This window comes from Gorilla gorilla, chromosome X, assembly GCF_029281585.2.
Source record: "Gorilla gorilla gorilla isolate KB3781 chromosome X, NHGRI_mGorGor1-v2.1_pri, whole genome shotgun sequence".
Taxonomy (NCBI): domain Eukaryota; kingdom Metazoa; phylum Chordata; class Mammalia; order Primates; family Hominidae; genus Gorilla; species Gorilla gorilla.
This window is the reverse complement of record NC_073247.2, coordinates 59,005,036-59,024,195: the sequence shown is the minus strand read 5'-3', so window position 1 is coordinate 59,024,195 and position 19,160 is coordinate 59,005,036.

Below are 19,160 nucleotides of genomic sequence, written 5' to 3'. Positions count from 1 at the left end.
CACCAAAGAAGGTGGACAGATGGCAAATAAGCATATTAAGATGCCCAACATCATATGTCATTAGAGACTTGCAAATTAAAACAACAGTGAGGCTGGGCGCAGTGGCTCATGCCTGTCATCCCAGCACTTTGGGAGACCAAGGCGGGCGGATCACCTGAGGTCAGGAGTTCAAGACCAGCCTGACCAACATGGAGAAACCCCATCTCTACTAAAAATACAAAATTAGCTGGGCGTGGTGGCACATGCCTGTAATCCCAGCTACTAGGGAGGCTGAGGCAGGAGAATTGCTTGAACCTGGGAGGCGGAAGTTGCGGTGAGCCAAGATCGCACCATTGCACTCCAGCCTGGGCAACGAGAGTGAAACCCTGTCTCAAAAAAATAAAAAAATAAAAAATAAAATAAAACAACAGTGAGATGCCACTACACACCTATTAGAATGGTGAAAACAACACACTGACAACACCAAATGCTGTCGAGGATGTGGAGCAACAGAAACTCTCATTCATGAGAATGCAAAATGGCACAGCCACTTTGGAAGACAGTTTGGCGGCTTCTTACAAAACTAAACATACTCTTACTATACCATCCAGTAATTGCATTCCTTGATATTTACCCAAATGACTTGAAAACTTATGTCCCCACGTAAATCTACACACAGGAATGTTTATAGCAGCTTTATTCATAATTGCGAAAACATGGAAGCAACCAAAATGTCCTTTGGTAGGTGAGTGGATAAATAAACTGGTACATCCAGATAGTGGAATATTATGCAGTGAGAAAAAGAACTGAGCTACCAAGCCATAAAAAGACATGGAAGAGGCCAGGCGCGGTGGCTCATGCCTGTAATCCTAGCACTTTGGGAAGCGGAGGCAGGTGGATCATTTGAGGTCAGGAGTTTGAGACCAGCCTGGCCAACATGGTGAAACCCCATCTCTACTAAAAATGAGCTGGGCGTGGTGGCACATGCCTGTAATCCCAGCTACTCAGGAAGCTGAGGCAGGAGAATCGCTTGAACCCGGGAGGCGGAGGTTGCAGTGAGCCGAGATCGCGCCACTGCACTCCAGCCTGGGTGACAGAGCGAGGCTCTGTCTCAGAAAAAAAAAAAAAAAAAATGGAGGAAACTTAAATGCATATTACTAAGTGATAGGTTTGGCTGTGTCCCCACCCAAATCTCATCTTGAATTAGAGCTCCCATAATTCCCACGTGTTGTGGGAGAGACCCAGTGGGAGATAACTGAATCATGGGGGGCAGTTTCCCTCATATTGTTCTCATGGTAGTGAATAAGTCTCACAAAATCTGATGGTTTCATAAGGGGAAAACCCTTTTGCTTGGTCCACATTCTCTTTTATCTGCCACCATGTAAAACATGCCTTTTACCTTCCACCATTATTGTGAGGCCTCCCCAGCCACGTGGAACTGTGAGTCCATTAAACCTCTTTATAAATTACCCAGTCTTGGGTATGTCTTTATAAGCAGCATGAGAACAGACTGATATACTAAGTGAAAGAAGCCAATCTGAAAAGGCTACATACTGTATGATTCCAACTATATGACATTCCGGAAAAGGCAAAACTAAGGAGGCAGTAAAAAGATCAGTGGTTTACAGGAGTTGAGGGGAAGGAGAGATGAATAAGTGGAGCACAGAGGATTTTTAGGGCAGTGAAACTACTCTGTATGATACTGCAATGATGGATATGTGTCCTTGTATCTTTGTCAAAACCCATAAAATATACAACATGAGTGAGTCATAATGTAAACTATGGACTTTGGGTGATGATGATGCGTCAATTGCAGGTTCATCAATTGCAACAACTGTACAGCTCTGGTTAGGGGTGGTGATAGTGACAGAGGTTGTGGGTGTGTAGGGGCAGGAGTTATCTGGGAAATTTCTGCACTTTCTGCTCAATTTTGCCATGAACCTAAAACTGCTCTAAAAAATAAAGTCTTAAAAAAAAGATGAAATTTCAAAACAATGATTCCAAAGTCATTTTGGGCATGTTGGCACCCTGAGATTATAAAAAAGATTATGATTATAAACGAGGTCATGGTTATGATCAGAGGAAACTATATGCTTTGTAGCAAACTGTTTCCTTGAAAAATTTCTGAACTGTACATTTGTAAGCATCAAGCTGAATGGATACAGTACAAAAACACTGTCCACCAGCTCTTTCCAAATGTAGAGCAGTTAATGGGTAAAAAGGAAGCCACTACTCTTTGTCTTCATCCATTTCCGAGAGAGAAGAGCAATACTTAAATTGTCTTTGATGCTATTTGTTTGACACCATTAATTCTTGTCATGCAATGTTTTTCTCTTTCATTTCTCAGCATGGGAAAAAAGGTGGAACAAAGAGAACCCCAGGCCTGGCCCTGTGAGTCTCCTTGGCCTTCTGTTAAATCACTGGCTTTCTAATTGGGCGACAGCTGGGGAGGATCCCTGCTGCTCCCCAGGGTTTCCTGAGGCCGCACGCAGCCTTTCCCCCCAACCTTGTAAGGGAGAGGAAATGGCATGGATCTGTCCAAGCTCTCTAACCAGAAACTGCATCTGTTAGCTCATGTCAGAGTGACCTAAAAGTTGCCTCTTGGCAACGCTTGGGCGATAGAAGAGACTCCTGCTGCCACCCTCAGGGTAAAATGAATAACTGAATTAGATACTTGAAATCAGAAGGGAAAACATATTGGGATCTTGTTGACAATTCATCCCTTCTATCCATTCCTTTATTTTATTTTTATTTTTAATCTTTTTATTTATTAATTTTGTACTTGGTTTAGCTCATGATTTCATTATTTTATTTTTTTGGGGACAGGCTTTCATTCTGTCACCCAGGCTGGAGTGCAGTGGCATGATCTCAGCTCACTGCAGCCTCGACCTCCTTGGCTCAGGCAATCCTCCCACCTCAGCCTCCTAAGTAGCTGGGACCACAGGCATGAGCCACCACGCCCAGATAATTTTTTTTATTTTTGGTAGTGACGAGGTCTCCCTATGTTGCCCAGGGTGGTCTTGAACTCCTGGAATCAGGCGATCCTTCCACTTCAGCCTCCCAAGTAGCTGAGACTACAGGTGTGAGCCACCACATGTGGCTAATTTTTGTATTTTTAGTAGAGGCGGAATCTCACAATGTTGCCCAGGCTACATCTTGAACCCCTGGGCTCAAGCAATTCGCCTGCCTTGGCCTCCCAAAGTGCTGGGATTACAGGCATGAGCCACCATGCCTGGCCTCTATCAATTCCTTTACTAACAATTGACGTACGTTTGGAATCTTCCCTATAGAAATAGCATGCATTGTAGGCACTTCATCAGCCACCGACTTCTACTGCCTTCACTTGGTTGTAGTTCCCACTGATTCCAAAGACATGAGAGATTGTTTTTCAAAAAATATGTATTAAATACCTGTTGCACATGGCAGCTTGCCAGGTAATGTGTAAGGATAATGAAACCTGCCTGGCCTCTCCTCTCCAGAAATGTATCATTGCAGAGGGGCACAGGGATGAAAAGACATCTATTTGGCCAAACTCAATGTGTATTAGTGTTAAATAAAAACACTCAAAAACATTTTAAAAAGAAGAGCACAGGTGCAAGAAAAAGCAGAGTCAGAATGAACCAATACAGAGGTGGAAAGCTACTTCCCTTTAACATATTCCAGCCACAGACGCATACATTTTGGGAACAGGGTTAAGAAAGGGTAGAAAGCAAAAGAATGGGGCCAGGTGAGGTGGCTCACACCTGTAATCCTAGCACTTTGGGAAAAACAGTGTGAAACCCTGTCTCTACTAAAAATACAAAAATTGGCCGGGCGCGGAGGCTCACATCTGTAATCCCAGCACTTCGGGAGGCCGAGGTGGGTGGATCACCTGAGGTCAGGAGTTCAAGACCAGCCTGGCCAACATGGTAAAACTCCGTCTCTACTAAAAATACAAAAATTAGCCAGGCACGGTGGTGGGTGCCTGTAATCCCAGCTACTTGGGAGGCTGAGGCAGGAGAATCGCTTGAACCTGGGAGGCAGAGGTTGCAGTGAGCCGAGATCGCACCACTGCACTCCAGCCTGGGCAACAAATCAAGACTCGGTCTCAGAAAATAAATAAATAAATAAATAAATAAACAAAAATCAGCCAGTCGTGGTGGCACACGCCTGTAATCTCAGCTACTCAGGAGGCTGAGGCAGGAGAATTGCTTGAACCTGGGAGGCAGAGGTTGCAGTGAGCCAAGATCACACCACTGCACTCCAGCCTGGGCGACAGAACCAGACTCCAACTCAAAAAATAATAATATAATAATAATAATAATAAAGAAAGCAAAGAATAGGGCCTCTAGAGAACAACATTTTGGCAGAAGTGGTTGGGATTAAATCCTACGTGGTTAAACAAAGCCCCATTAGCCAAGGGTCTAAGCTTTTCTACATTGTATTCTTTCTGTCATCATCATCATCACTTTTTTTTTCTTGAGACGGAGTCTCACTCTGTTGCCCAGGCTGGAGTGCAGTGGTGCGATCTCGGCTCACTGCAACCTCTGCCTCCCAGGTTCAAGCGATTCTCCTGCCTCAGCCTCCCAAGTAGCTGGAATTACAGGCACATGCCACCATGCCTGGCTAATTTTTTGTATTTTTAGTAGAGACAGGGTTTCACCATGCTGGCCAGGCTGGTCTTGAACTCCTGACCTCAGGTGATCCACCCACCTCGGCCTCCCAAAGTGCTGGGGTTAGAGGCGCGAGCTACTGCCCTGGCCTCATCATCACTTTTTAAACTGTTAAATAACATCTACTTCCGGCAGTTACCACCTGGATAATGTGTCCCTTTGGTCACCTCTGGTTCTAATTCCACTGTCCCCAGAATTCTTGTTCTTTTCTCTGTTTCTCTGTGTTTATAGGGCCAAGGGAGAAAGATGACAAGCTGACAAGCCCGGGCCACACAGCAGAAAATATAACAAAGTCAAACAGAGGACATCCACTTTCTTAGAAGTCCCCTTACCTCCCAGCAGCTGAAGATTCCTGCTGCCCACAGAACCCCCAGGCTTACCTCTCCCTCCCCATTTCTTCCTCACTCCATTCCTGAAAGATTGCCTCTGGCTGTCTGCTTCAGGCAATGCCCGGCGCAAGACCCAAGTTAGAATTATCTCTTTTCATTTTGTTCTTTTAGAAGATCCTCCCTTCTGCAAAGGTTGCCACTTTTTTGAGACAATAGGGAGAATATTGGTGACGTCATTATAAATTATTAAGATATGATATTTACATTTTGAAATTGTAAGAAAATTAGGCAGGGCATGGTGGCTCATTGCCTATAATCCCAGCACTTTTGGAGGCCAAGTTGGGAGGATGGCTTGAGGCTAGGAGTTCGAGACCAGCCTGGCGAACATGGCGAAATCCTGTCTTTACGAAAAAAGAAAAAGAAAAAGAAAAAGAAAAATTAGCTGGGTGTGGTGGTGCATGTCTGTATTCCCAGCTACTTGGGAGCCTGAGATGGGAGGATAGCTGGAGGCCGGGAGGTCAAGGCTGTAGTGAGCTATGATCACACCACTGCACATCAGCCTGGGTGACAGAGCAACACCCCGTCACTGAAAGAAAAGAAAAAATAAATTGTAAGAAAATTAATACATGATATGGATACTACCTCCCCCCCCAAAAAAAACCTAGTTGTAAACATATGTGTGTATGCATGGTGCATGGGAGAGGGGCAGAGTGTTGCCACCTTTCAATTTTGCCGAGTTGGGACATTAAACAAACTAACAAAGCCTCACTGTCTAACTATTCTTGCCATCATTTTATGAAATAACAAACATGATTTTATCATTAAAAAGGAAAGCAGGGACACCCCATCCTCTACAGCTTCAGAGGAGAAAGAATGGATTTTTAACATTCTCACCACACAAAAATGATAAATTGGTGAGGTGTTGGGTGTGTTAATTAGCTTGACTCTCTATAATGTGTACATAAATCAAAACATCATGTTGTACTGCCTGAATAAACAAAATAATTGTAAATTTTTTTAAAATCGTAGACTGGGCACAGTAGCTCATGCCTGTAACCCCAGCACTTTGGGTGGCTGACGCGGGAGGACTGCTTGGTGCCCAAGAGGTCAGGGCTGCAGTGAGCTGTGATCACGCCACTGCCCTCCAGCCTGGATTACACAGTGAGACCCAGTCTCAAAAATAATATATAATAATAAAAAGGGCCGGGCGCGGTGGCTCATGCCTGTAATCCCGGCACTTTGGGAGGCCAAGACAGGCAGATCACCTGAGGTCAGGAGTTCGAGACCATCCTGGCCAATATGGTGAAACCCCGTCTCTACTAAAAATACAAAAATTAGCCTGCTGTGGTGGCACACACCTGTAATCCCACCTACTCAGGAGGTGGAGGCAAGAGAATTGCTTGAACCCAGGAGGCGGAGGTTGCAGTGAGTCGAGATCACACCACTGCACTCCAGCCTCGGCGACAGAGCGAGACTCTGTCTCAATAAGTAGAAGGAGAAGGGGAGGAAGGGGAGCAAGGGGAGGAAGAAGAATGGCTGTGCAGATGTCAAGCAGGAGAGTGAGAAGGAAGACTTCCAGCTTTCCAGCATCTGCTGAGGGGATAAGGAAATCAGCTTGGGATACTGGTAGACTTTGGCAGACCTTTGGAAGGAGTTGGGAATTTCTTCCCCGGGACAAACAAAAGATGTTTATGATGGTGTTAAGGCCCATCAGCACTTGTGCTCCATCACTTCTTGGTGTAAGAATTGGTGTGGCTGGGCGGGCGCAATATCCATTGAACAGCAACTCCCCATTTCCCCATCCTCTCAGCCCCTGGCAACCACCATCCTAGTGTTTTGTTTCTATGAGTTTGACTACTCTGGATACCCCATATAAGTGGAATCATGCCATAGTCATACAACAAGTGATGATGCTTCTGTCAATGACAGACCACATATATGACAGTTGTCCCATAAGATTATAATACAGTTGAAAAATTCCTATCATCTGGCCAGATTATAGGCTCACGCCTATAATCCCAGCACTTTGGGAGGCCAAGGTGGGTGGATGACTTGAGGTCAGGAGTTCAAAACCAGCCTGGCCAACATAGTGAAACCCCATCTCTACTAAAAATACAAAAATTACCCGAGTGTGGTGGCACATGCCTTTAATCCCAGCTACTCAGGAGGCTGAGGCAGGGAGAATTGCTTGAACCCAGGAGGCAGAGGTTGCGGTGAGCCAAGATTGCACCACTGCACTCTAGCCTGGGCAACAGAGTGAGACTCTGTCTCAAAAAAAAAAAAAGTCCTATCATCTAACCATAGCACAACACATTACTCACGTGTTTGTGGTGATGCTGGTGTAAACAAACCTTCTGTGCTGCCAGTCCTATAAAAGTACTGTAGCGAGGCACGGTGGCAGGCATCTGTAATCCCAGCAACTCAGGAGGCTGAGGTGGGAGGATCACTTGAGCCCAGGAGATTGAGGCTTCAGTGAGCTAGGATTGGGCCACTGCACTCCAGTCTGTTGATAGAGTGAGACCTTGTTTCCATTAAAATAATAAAATAAGAGTAGAATAGAATAGAATAAAATAAAATAAAAATACTGAATCGCATATACAATTATGTATAGTACATAATATTTGATGATAATAAACAACTGTTACTGGTTTATGTGTTTACTATGCCATAGTTTTAATCATTATTTTAGAGTGTACTCTTATGTACACAAAAAGGTTAACTGTAAAACACCCTTAGGCAGATCTTCAGAAAACATTCTAGAAGAAGGCCTTGTTATAGGAGACGACAGCTCCATGCCTGTCATTGCCCCTGAAGACCTTCCAGTGGGAAAAGATACAGAGGTGGAAGACAGTGATGTTGATGATCCTGACCCTGTGTAGGCCTAGGCTAATGTGTGTGTTTGTCTCAGTTTTAACTAAAAAGTTTAAAATGTTAAAATATATATATATATAGTATATATATATTTATCTCTCTATAGCATATATATACTATATATATAGCATATCTCTATATAGCATATATATACTATATATAACATATCTCTATATAGCATATATATACTATATATAGCATACCTCTATATAGCATATATACTATATATAGCATACCTCTATATAGCATATATACTATATATAGCATACCTCTATATAGCATATATACTATATATAGCATACCTCTATATAGCATATATACTATATATAGCATACCTCTATATAGCATATATACTATATATAGCATATATACTATATATAGCATACCTCTATATAGCATATATACTATATATAGCATACCTCTATATAGCATATATACTATATATAGCATACCTCTATATAGCATATATACTATATATAGCATATATACTATATATAGCATACCTCTATATAGCATATATACTATATATAGCATACCTCTATATAGCATATATACTATATATAGCATACCTCTATATAGCATATATACTATATATAGCATACCTCTATATAGCATATATACTATATATAGCATATATACTATATATAGCATATATACTATATATAGCATATATACTATATATAGCATATATACTATATATAGCATATATACTATATATAGCATATATACTATATACAGCATATATACTATATATAGCATACCTCTATACAGCATATATACTATATATAGCATACCTCTATACAGCATATATACTATATATAGCATACCTCTATACAGCATATATACTATATATAGCATACCTCTATACAGCATATATACTATATATAGCATACCTCTATACAGCATATATACTATATATAGCATACCTCTATACAGCATATATACTATATATAGCATACCTCTATACAGCATATATACTATATATAGCATACCTCTATACAGCATATATACTATATATAGCATACCTCTATACAGCATATATACTATATATAGCATACCTCTATATAGCATATATACTATATATAGCATACCTCTATATAGCATATATACTATATATAGCATATATACTATATATAGCATACCTCTATATAGCATATATACTATATATAGCATACCTCTATACAGCATATATACTATATATAGCATACCTCTATACAGCATATATACTATATATAGCATACCTCTATATAGCATATATACTATATATAGCATACCTCTATATAGCATATATACTATATATAGCATACCTCTATATAGCATATATACTATATATAGCATACCTCTATATAGCATATATACTATATATAGCATACCTCTATATAGCATATATACTATATATAGCATACCTCTATATAGCATATATACTATATATAGCATACCTCTATATAGCATATATACTATATATAGCATACCTATATATAGCATATATACTATATATAGCATACCTATATATAGCATATATACTATATATAGCATACCTATATATAGCATATATATATACTAGATATATAGCTATATATATATATATAGAGAGAGAGAGAGAGAGAGAGTGAAGACAGGGTATCACTCTTTCACCCAGGCTGGAGTGCAGTGGTGCAATCTCAGCTCACTGTAGCCTCAATCTCCCCGGCTCAAGCAGTCCTCCCACCTCAGTCTCCCTAGTAGCTGGGACTACAGGTGTGCACCACCATGCCCAGCGAATTTTTTGTAGGGATGGGGTTTCACCATGTTGCCCAGGCTGGTCTCAAACTCCTGGGCTCAAGCAATATGTAAAATATTTTTAAAAATAGAAAAAACTTATACAATAAGGATATAAAGAAAGAAAATATTTTTGTACAACTATACAATGTCTTTAATTTTAGACCAAGTATTATTACAAAAGAGTAAAAAAGTTTTTTAAAAACTAAAAAGTCCATAAAGTTACAGTAAACAAAGGTTAATTTATTATCGAAGAAAGAAAATTTTTTAAATTTCTTTTTCTCTCTTTTTTTAATTTTAATTTTTTGAATGGTACTGCTCCTTGAGAAGCAGGGCTAACTCATAGGTAGTGTGCCCAGAGTCAGCCAAGAAAAATATTTTAAATGAGCCGGGTGCAGTGGCTCACACCTGTAATCCCAGCGCTTTGGGAGGCCGAAGCGGACGGATCGCTTGAGGTCACGAGTTTGAGACCAGCCTGGCCAACATGGTGAAACCCCGTCTCTACTAAAAATACAAAAATTAGCCAGACATGGTGTCGGGTGCCTGTAATCCCAGCTGCTCAGGAGGCTGAGGCAGGAGAATTGCTTGAACCCTGGAGGCGAAGGTTGCAGTGAGCCCAGATCGTGCTACCTCACTCCAGCCTGGGAGACAGAGTGAGATTCTGTCTCAAAAAAAAAAAAAAAAAAAAAAAAAAATAGGAAGAATTTTTTTTTTTTTGAAACGAAGTTTCGCTCTTGTTGCCCAGGCTGGAGTGCAATGGTGCGATCTCAGCTCACCACAACCTCTGCCTCCTGGGTTCAAGCGACTCTCCTGCCTCAGCCTCCCGAGTAGTTGGGATTACAGGTATGTGTCACCTCACTCAGCTAATTTTGTATTTTTAGTAGAGACAGGGATTCTCCATGTTGGTCAGGCTGGTCTCGAACTCCTGACCTCAGGTGATCCGCCTGCCTCGGCCTCCCAAAGCGCTGGGATTACAGGCGTGAGCCACCTCACCTGGCCCAAAAAAGAAAAATATTTTAAATAAATGTAGTGTAGCCTAAGTGTACAGAATTTATAAAGTCCATAGTAGTGTACAGGAATGTCCTAGGCCTTCCCATTCACTCGCCACTCACTCACTGACTCACCCAGAGCAACTTCCAGTCCTGCAAGCTCTACTCATGGTTAATGCCCTATGCAGGTGTCCCATTTTTACAGGTTCAGGTCTTAACATTTAAATCCATTTATTTAAAAATAAATGTAGGCCGGGCGCAGCGGCTCGCGCCTGTAATCCCAGCACTTTCGGAGGCCGAGGTGGGAGGATTACCTAAGGTCGGTAATTCGAGACCAGCCTGACCAACATGGAGAAACCCTGTCTCTACTAAAAATACAAAAAATTAGCCAGGCGTGGTGGCGCATGCCTGTAATCCCAGCTACTCGGGAGGCTGAGGCAGGAGAATCGCTTGAACCTGGGAGGCAGAGGTTGCGGTGAGCCGGGATCACGCCATTGCATTCCAGCCTAGGCGACAGAGCGAGAATCTGTCTCAAAAAAATAAATAAATAATAAAATAAAATAAAATGTATTTATTTACATTTATTTAAAAATAAATTTCTTTATTAAAATAATGGAATAATTAAAATAAATTCCAAATTATTTTTGTGTGTAGTGTAAGATAAGGGTCCATTTTATTATTTTGCATGTGGATATCAAATTTTTCCTATACCATTTGTTGAAGAGATTATCCTTTTCCTCTTGTGTATTCAGAGCACCTTTGTCAAAGATTAGTTGGCCATATATGTGAGGTTTATTTCTGGGCTCTTGATTCTGTTTCATTGGTTTCTATGTCTGTCTGTTTTTATGCCAGTAGCATACTGTTTTAATTACTGAAGCCTTGTAATACATTTTGAAATCAGAAAGTGTGATGACTCTTTTGTTCTTCTTTCTCAAGATTGTTTTGGCTGTGAGGCCTTTTGTAGATCCATATGGATTTTTGGATTTGTTTCTATTTCTGTAAAAAATGTCATTGAGATTTTGACAGGGATTGCATTGAATCTGTAGACTGCTTTGGGTAGTATAGACGTTTTAACTATATTAAGTCTAACAATCCACAAGCCCAGGATGTCTTTCTGTTCATTGGTATTGTCTTCAATTTCTTTAATTAATGTTACATAGTTTTCAGTGTACATGTCTTTCACCTCTGGTTAAATTTATTCCTAAGTATTTTACTCTTTTTGATGCTATTGTAAATGGAATTATTTTCTTAATTTCCCTTCCAGATAGTTCATTGTTAGTGTATAGAAATGCAACTGACTTTTTTTTTCGAGACAGAGTTTCACTCTTGTTGCCCAGGCTGGAGTGCAATGGTGCAATCTCGGCTCACTGCAACCTCCATCTCCCGGGTTCAAGCAATTCTCCTGGCTCAGCCTCCTGAGGAGCTGGGATTACAGGCACTCAGCACCAAGCCCAGCTAATATTTTATATTTTTAGTAGAGACGGGGTTTCGCCATGTGGTCCAGGCTGGTCTCGAGCTCCTGACCTCAGGTGATCCACCCACCTCGGTCTCCCAAAGTGCTGGGATTACAAGTGTGAGCCACCGTGCCCGGCACAACTGATTTTTTAATGTTGATTTTGTATCCTGCAACTTTACTGAATTTGTTTATTAGTTCTAACAGTTATTTTGTGGAGTGTTTAGAGTTTTCTAGATATAAGATTCTATCATCTGTAAACAGGTAATTTTTTTTTCTTTCTGATTTGGTTGCCATTTATTTATTTATTTATTTATTTATTTAGGAGATGAAGTCTCGCTCTGTTGCCCAGGCTGGAGTTGCACCCTCTGCCTCCCGGGTTCAAGCAATTCTCTCACCTCAGCCTCCTGAGTAGCTGGGACTATAGGCGCGTGGCACCACGCCTGGCTAAGTTTTTGTATTTTTAGTAGAGATGGGGTTTCATCACGTTGGCCAGGCTGGTCTTGGAACTCCTGACCTCAAGTGATCAGCCTGCCTCAGCCTCCCAAAGTGCTGGGATTATAGGCGTGAGCCACTGCGCTTGGCCTGTTGCCTTTTATTTCTTTTTTTTTCTTTTTTATTTATTTATTTATTTATTGAGATGGAGTCTCGCTCTGTCACCCAGGCTGGAGTGCAGTGGCGTGATCTCGGCTCACTGCAAGCTCCGCCTCCTGGGTTCACGCCATTCTCCCGCCCCAGCCTCCCGAGTAGCTGGGACTACAGGCTCCCGCCACCACGCCCAGCTAATCTTTTGTATTTTTAGTAGAGTCAGGGTTTCACCATGTTAGCCAGGATGGTCTCGATCTCCTGACCTCGTGATCCGCCTGCCTTGGCCTCCCAAAGTGCTGGGATTACAGGTGTGAGCCACCGCGCCCAGCTGCCTTTTATTTCTTTTTCGTGCCTAATTGCTCTGGCTAGGACTTCTAGTACTATGTTGAATAGGAGTGGTGAGAATGGGCATCCTTGCCTTGTTCCTGATCTTAAAGGAGAAGCTTTTAGTTTTTCACTGTTGACTATATGATGTTAGCTGTGGGCTTGTCATATATGGCCTTTTTTTCTAAGCCGTTTGCACATACAGATTGAATGAGATTAAAATAAACAACACAAAATGTATTTAAATGAGAAATTGAAACATTAAAAATAATATTAGGTGACATTAAAACTGTCATAGAAATAAACTGTATATACAACAAATAAATCAATGATTGTTAACTTTTTTAGACAGTTTGAATATCAGATTATAATGAACAGCATTATTAGCCAGTAAAAAGAGCATATAAATTATTTTAAAATTCCAAATAAAAATATTTAAAATTTTGAAATTTTGGACCCAAAATTATGTCAGTAATTTCATGAAAGTAGATCTCCAATAGGTCCTATATTCTAAACACTATGAAATGACATCAGAAACTGTCAATTAAAGTGTAACCCACAAGTGATAACTAGCTACATACAAGTTTAATTTTCGATCAATTTGAATAACTATTGAATTTAAAAGAAAATTGATGCTGAGGTTAATTTACAGAGTCAATGAAATGCCAAGAAGAAAGCATTGAGACTGAAACCAAAGAACCGAATATCGCATAACAAATTCTACCAACACTAACTTACATTTGTAGAGAGAAAAATCTATTCTGGCCATATGTAGCTACTAATATTTTCACATATGATTAATAAACTAATCACATTCTACACATCAGTGTATCATACTGTATATTGGAGAGGGGGTGCTTCAAGTAAAGAGACTCAAGATTTCTCATAAGATGCTGATGTGTGGTAGCATTACATAACTAAAATATTTTATGTGTGCAATGTGAAAGTTTGTGCATCAAAAGTTACAAAAATCTCTAGAATGCCCAATGGGGCTGAAAGGAAAAATATCAGAACTTTCCAGGAACACAAATGAGTCAAGAAAAGATTCAAAGGCTTTATCAACGTGAGAAGCCAATGGCTGATCACAAGGCAAAATTGATAATATTGTGCCAGGTTAAGTAGAACAAACAAATATACTGATTGAAGACATTTACAGGGAAAGATCTCCCAATCATGACAGCTAAATTATAAGTTATGAAGTACACACACACACAAAATAAGCTACCACAATTTAGAGTAAGAAGAAATTGGATGCTACATAAATTAATAATAATTGGAATTGTATTTAAAATGTTTACATCAATTCAGTGATAAAATAAGAGACAAAAATAGTGTTTAAAGAGGAAGAAACTTTAAAATTGAAGAGCATCCATGGAAGGAGCTAACTGTAAATTGAATAAATGAGAAATAAAAATCTATAAATTCAATATACATTGTATTGGGAAACTATTAACTTAGAATAAGCTAATGAGAGAAATAGTGCACTGGAAGATTAAGGAGAGAAAATCGATGCTAATAAAAGTAAAGTGATATAAGATGTAAATATATTTATAGATCTATAAAGACAAAGATTAGAAGGAATAAAGTATATTCAGTTGTTTCACTGAAATATATACAAAGAATAAGACACAAATGTAATTTTAAAAAGAAATAATTTTTTGTAAAATTAAAAGCCAGAAAAAATTCTCAAATTCAGAAGTACATAGTTTTCAAAAAAAAGGTAAATACAGGTGATCATTTATACAGAAATAATAGTCAAGCTGTATAACACTAAAAAGAAAGAAAAATCTTAAAATTAGGGAGATAGATAAAAAACAGAGGTAAGCCACAAATTTGTAGGCACCATCCACACAGCCTTGATAGAAGCCAGAACAAGGAGAAGTACATATTGAGTGTAAGAATTTAATATTTAGTCAAATATCTTTAATAAATAAAAATAAAACATTCTCAAAAATACGAAGACAGATTATATTACCAGGAGGATATTCTTAATATTATACTTCAAAAAGAAAGAAAAATGTTCTCTGTATTAAGGCCTGAAAATCAAAATGAAAAAGAAGACACTTGTAAACATATGGGAGTATCTATCCATCATGTATGTTAAACTAAAAAAAACCCACAGAGAATTGGCAGCATTTGATTCAAAAGTATTTAGACATATTGAAAGTGTAAATCCATACATTTAAGTTAAATTAAATAGCAAGTTCTGTACTACTTACGTAATTTAACTGGTGACAGAATAATCTATTTTCAATAAAAATAACTTGTTAACCCTCTGTCTCACAGTTTGTATCACAATGATTATCCTTTTATCAGATCTGAGTAGCACCAAAAGACTGACAAGCCTCTGGACACCCAGGACAACAGGGTCATATGCCCATAGCAAGGTTGAGGTGCATGAGATGATGAAATCGACCCAGTAAATGACCACAAAGAAAAACTCACTAGCAGCAGGATGGTCTGAGTGGCACTTTTCTCTGGGGAAGGTCTTGGGGAGAGGCTGGTGCTGTGCAAGTATCAGAATTTCTTCTGGTGCCTGAACAAAAGGACCACCCTGTATGCACTTGGAAGCAGCATTGTTCCTATAAGAAAAACATATCTGGAGTAAGAAACAGAGTAAGAAACAGTCTTCTGATGATGGAGTTCATGGTGGAAAAGTGAACAGTCTTTACTGGTATGCAGAAGATTGCTCAGGGTCACATTAGAAGACCCCACAGTGCACAAGATGAGATTACTACTGAAAAAAAAAACTGAGAAAATGTAAAAACAACAAGAAATGACAGGTGAAAATGGTGGATTTATGGTTAAACCTCACCAACCAAGAGCTTCTGGGGCTGATGATTATGGTCTGAAGCACACTCAGGAAGCAGGTGGTGCAGATGGAGAAACTTCTCATCATCTTGTTCAGGTAAAAAAAATCCTTTACACTTGAAGTCATTCTGAAAATACAGTGACTCAGGCAGACCTGGAGACAACAATGACACCAGAGTAAGGAGGATCACTATGTGGATGAAGACCAGGTGATAAATGGTCAGGTCTGTGGGCTCAGGCCTGCATTACAGAAGAAGTGTGAAGACGAGGAAGAAAATGAGGAAGCTGAGGGTCAAGATTCCAATGCCAGCTTGAAAAAAAGAGGCATTTTTCAATGAAAACATAAGTGGAATGTAATAATGTAAATTGCAAAAGAGAAACATATTTTGAATATCTGAAAATAATAGACTTTACACCGGGCGCGGTGGCTCACGCCTGTAATCCCAGCACTTTGGGAGGCCAAGGTGGGCGGATCACGCGGTTAGGAGATGGAGACCATCCTGGCTAACACGGTGAAACCTCATCTCTACTAAAAACACAAAAAATTAGCCGGGCGTGGTGGCAGGCACCTGTAGTCCCAGCTACTTGGGAGGCTGAGGCAGGAGAATGGCATGAACCCAGGAGGTGGAGCTTGCAGTGAGCCAAGATCGCGCCACTGCACTCCAGCCTGGGCAACAGAGCGAGACTCTGTCTCAAAAAAAAAAAAAAAAGACTTTACCTCATAAATGTTATTTATTGTATATTCAAAATCATCACTTTTTTATCTCATAAAATTCTTGATTAATTCTATTACATAAATTTTCAAAAGTACAGTCAGCATTATTTTTACACTATATACATAGTATATATATATATTCTAAGAATAATTGTGTGTGTGTGTGTGTGTATATATATATATATATTTTTTTTCTTTTTTTGAGATGGAGTCTCTCTGTCGCCCAGGCTGGAGTGCAGTGGCATGATCTCGGCTCACTGCAACCTCCACCTCCCGGATTCAAGCAATTCTCTTACCTCAACCTCCCTAGTAGCTGGGACTAAAGGTGTGCACCACCATGCCTGGCTAATTTTTGTATTTTTAGTAGAGACAAGGTTTCACCGTGTTGGCTAGGCTGGTCTCCAACTCTTGACCTCAAGTGAACCACCCACCTTGGCCTCCCAAAGTGCTGGGATTACAGGCGTGAGCCACCGTGCCTGGCCGTGTATACATACTTTTTTTTTTTTTTTTTTTTTTTGGTGACGGAGTTTTACTCTTGTTCCCCAGGCTGGAGTGCAATGCGTGATTTCGGCTCACTGTAACCTCTGCCTCATAGGTTCAAGCAATTCCCTTACCTCAGCCTCCCAAGAATCTGGGATTACAGGCACCTGCCACCATGCCTGGCTAATTTTTCTATTTTTAGTAGAGATGGGGTTTCACCATGTTGGCCAGGCTTGTCTCGAACTCCTGACCTCAGGTGATCCGCCCGCCTTGGCCTCCCAAAGTTCTGGGATTATAGGCGTGAGCCACCGTGCCCAGCCCAACATAATTTAAAAAAATTTTTTAAAAATCTGACTCTCATATCACAGCATTAATTTTCTTAGCCTCTCATTCCCATTTAAGAACTTTTGTGATTACCCTAGGCTCACACTTATAATTCAGATAAGATCAGGTTCATTCAGGGTGGTATGGCTGTAGACACCAATCTCATAATTCAAATTAATCTCTTTATTTTAGAGTCAACTGATTATCATCCTTGATTTTATCTACAGCCTCTATTCTTTGTCATATACCATAATATATTCCTAGAACCCGGGGGTTAAGACATGGGCACTTTTGTGGGGCATCATTTCATTTATCACAACTCCTGTTAATTGTATTTTATTAAAATAATCCTGGCTCTGTCCAACTTTTGTTTCCATCCCAGAGAACCCTTATGTAAACTTTTTTATCTTAGAAGAAAATTGTGGCGGGGTGCGGTGGCTCACGCCTGTAATCCCAACACTTTGGGAGGCCGAGGTGAGGATCATTTGAGGTCAGGAGATCAAGACCAGCCTGGCCAACGTGGTGAATCCCCGTCTCTATTAAAAATACAAAAATTAGCCAGGCATATATGGCCTTTATTATGCTTAGGTAAATTCCATCTATACCTAGTTTAGAGTTTTTATCATGAAGTGGCATTGAATTTTTGTGAAATACTCTTTCTGAATCTTTTGAGATGATTGTTATCCTTCATTCTGTTAATGTGGTATATCACATTTATTAATTTATGTATGTTGACCCATCCTTGCATCTTAGGGATTAATCCCATTTGGTCATGATGTATGATCCTTTTAATGTGCTGTTGGATTTTGTTTCTTAGTATTTCGTGCAGGCTTTTTGCATTTATGTTCATCAGGGATATTGGCTGTAGTGTTCTTGTAGTGTCTGACTTTGGTATTAGGGTAATGCTGGCCTTGTAAAATGAATTTGGCAAACACAGGCAACCAAAGCAAAAATGGACAAATGGGATCACATCAAGTTAAAAAACTTCTGCACAGCAAAGGAAACAATCCACAAAGTGAAGAGACAACCCAAAGAATGGGAGAAAATATTCGCAAACTACCCATCTGACAAGGGACTAACAACCAGAATATATAAAGAGCTCAAACAACCCTAGAGGAAAAAATCTAATAATCTGATCAAAAAGTGGGCAAAAGATCTCAATAGACATTTCTCAAAAGAAGACCTACAAATGACAAGCAGGCATAGGAAAAGGTGCTCAATATCACTGATCATCAGAGAAATGCAAATCAAAACTACAATGAGATACCATCTCACCCCAGTTAAAATGGCTTCTATCCTGCCAGGCACGGTGGCTCATGCCTGTAATCCCAGCACTTTGGGAGGTGGAGGTGAGCGGATCACCTGAGGTTGGGAGTTTGACATCAGCCTGACCAACATGGAGAAACCCCGTCTCTACCGAAAATACAAAATTAGCCAGGTGTGGTGGTGCATGCCTGTAATCCCAGCTACTGGGGAGGCTGAGGCAGGAGAATCGTTGGAACCCGGGAGGCGGAGGTTGTGGTGAGCTGAGATCGCATCATTGTACTCCAGCCTGGGCAACAAGATGGAAACTCAGTCTCAAAAAAAAAAGGGGGGGCCGGGCGCGGTGGCTCACACCTGTAATCCCAGCACTTTGGGAGGCTGAGGCAGGCAGATCACCTGAGATCAAGAGTTTGAGACCAGCCTGGCCAACATGGTAAAACCCCGTCTCTACTTAAAAAAACAAAAATTAGCCAGGCGCGGTGGCGGGTCTGTAATCCCAGCTACTCGGGAAGCTAAGGCAGGAGAATTGCTTGAACCTGGGAGGTGGAGGTTGCAGGGAGCCGAGATCAAGCCACTGCACTCCAGCCTGGGAGACAGAGTGAGACTGTCTCAAAAGTAAATAAA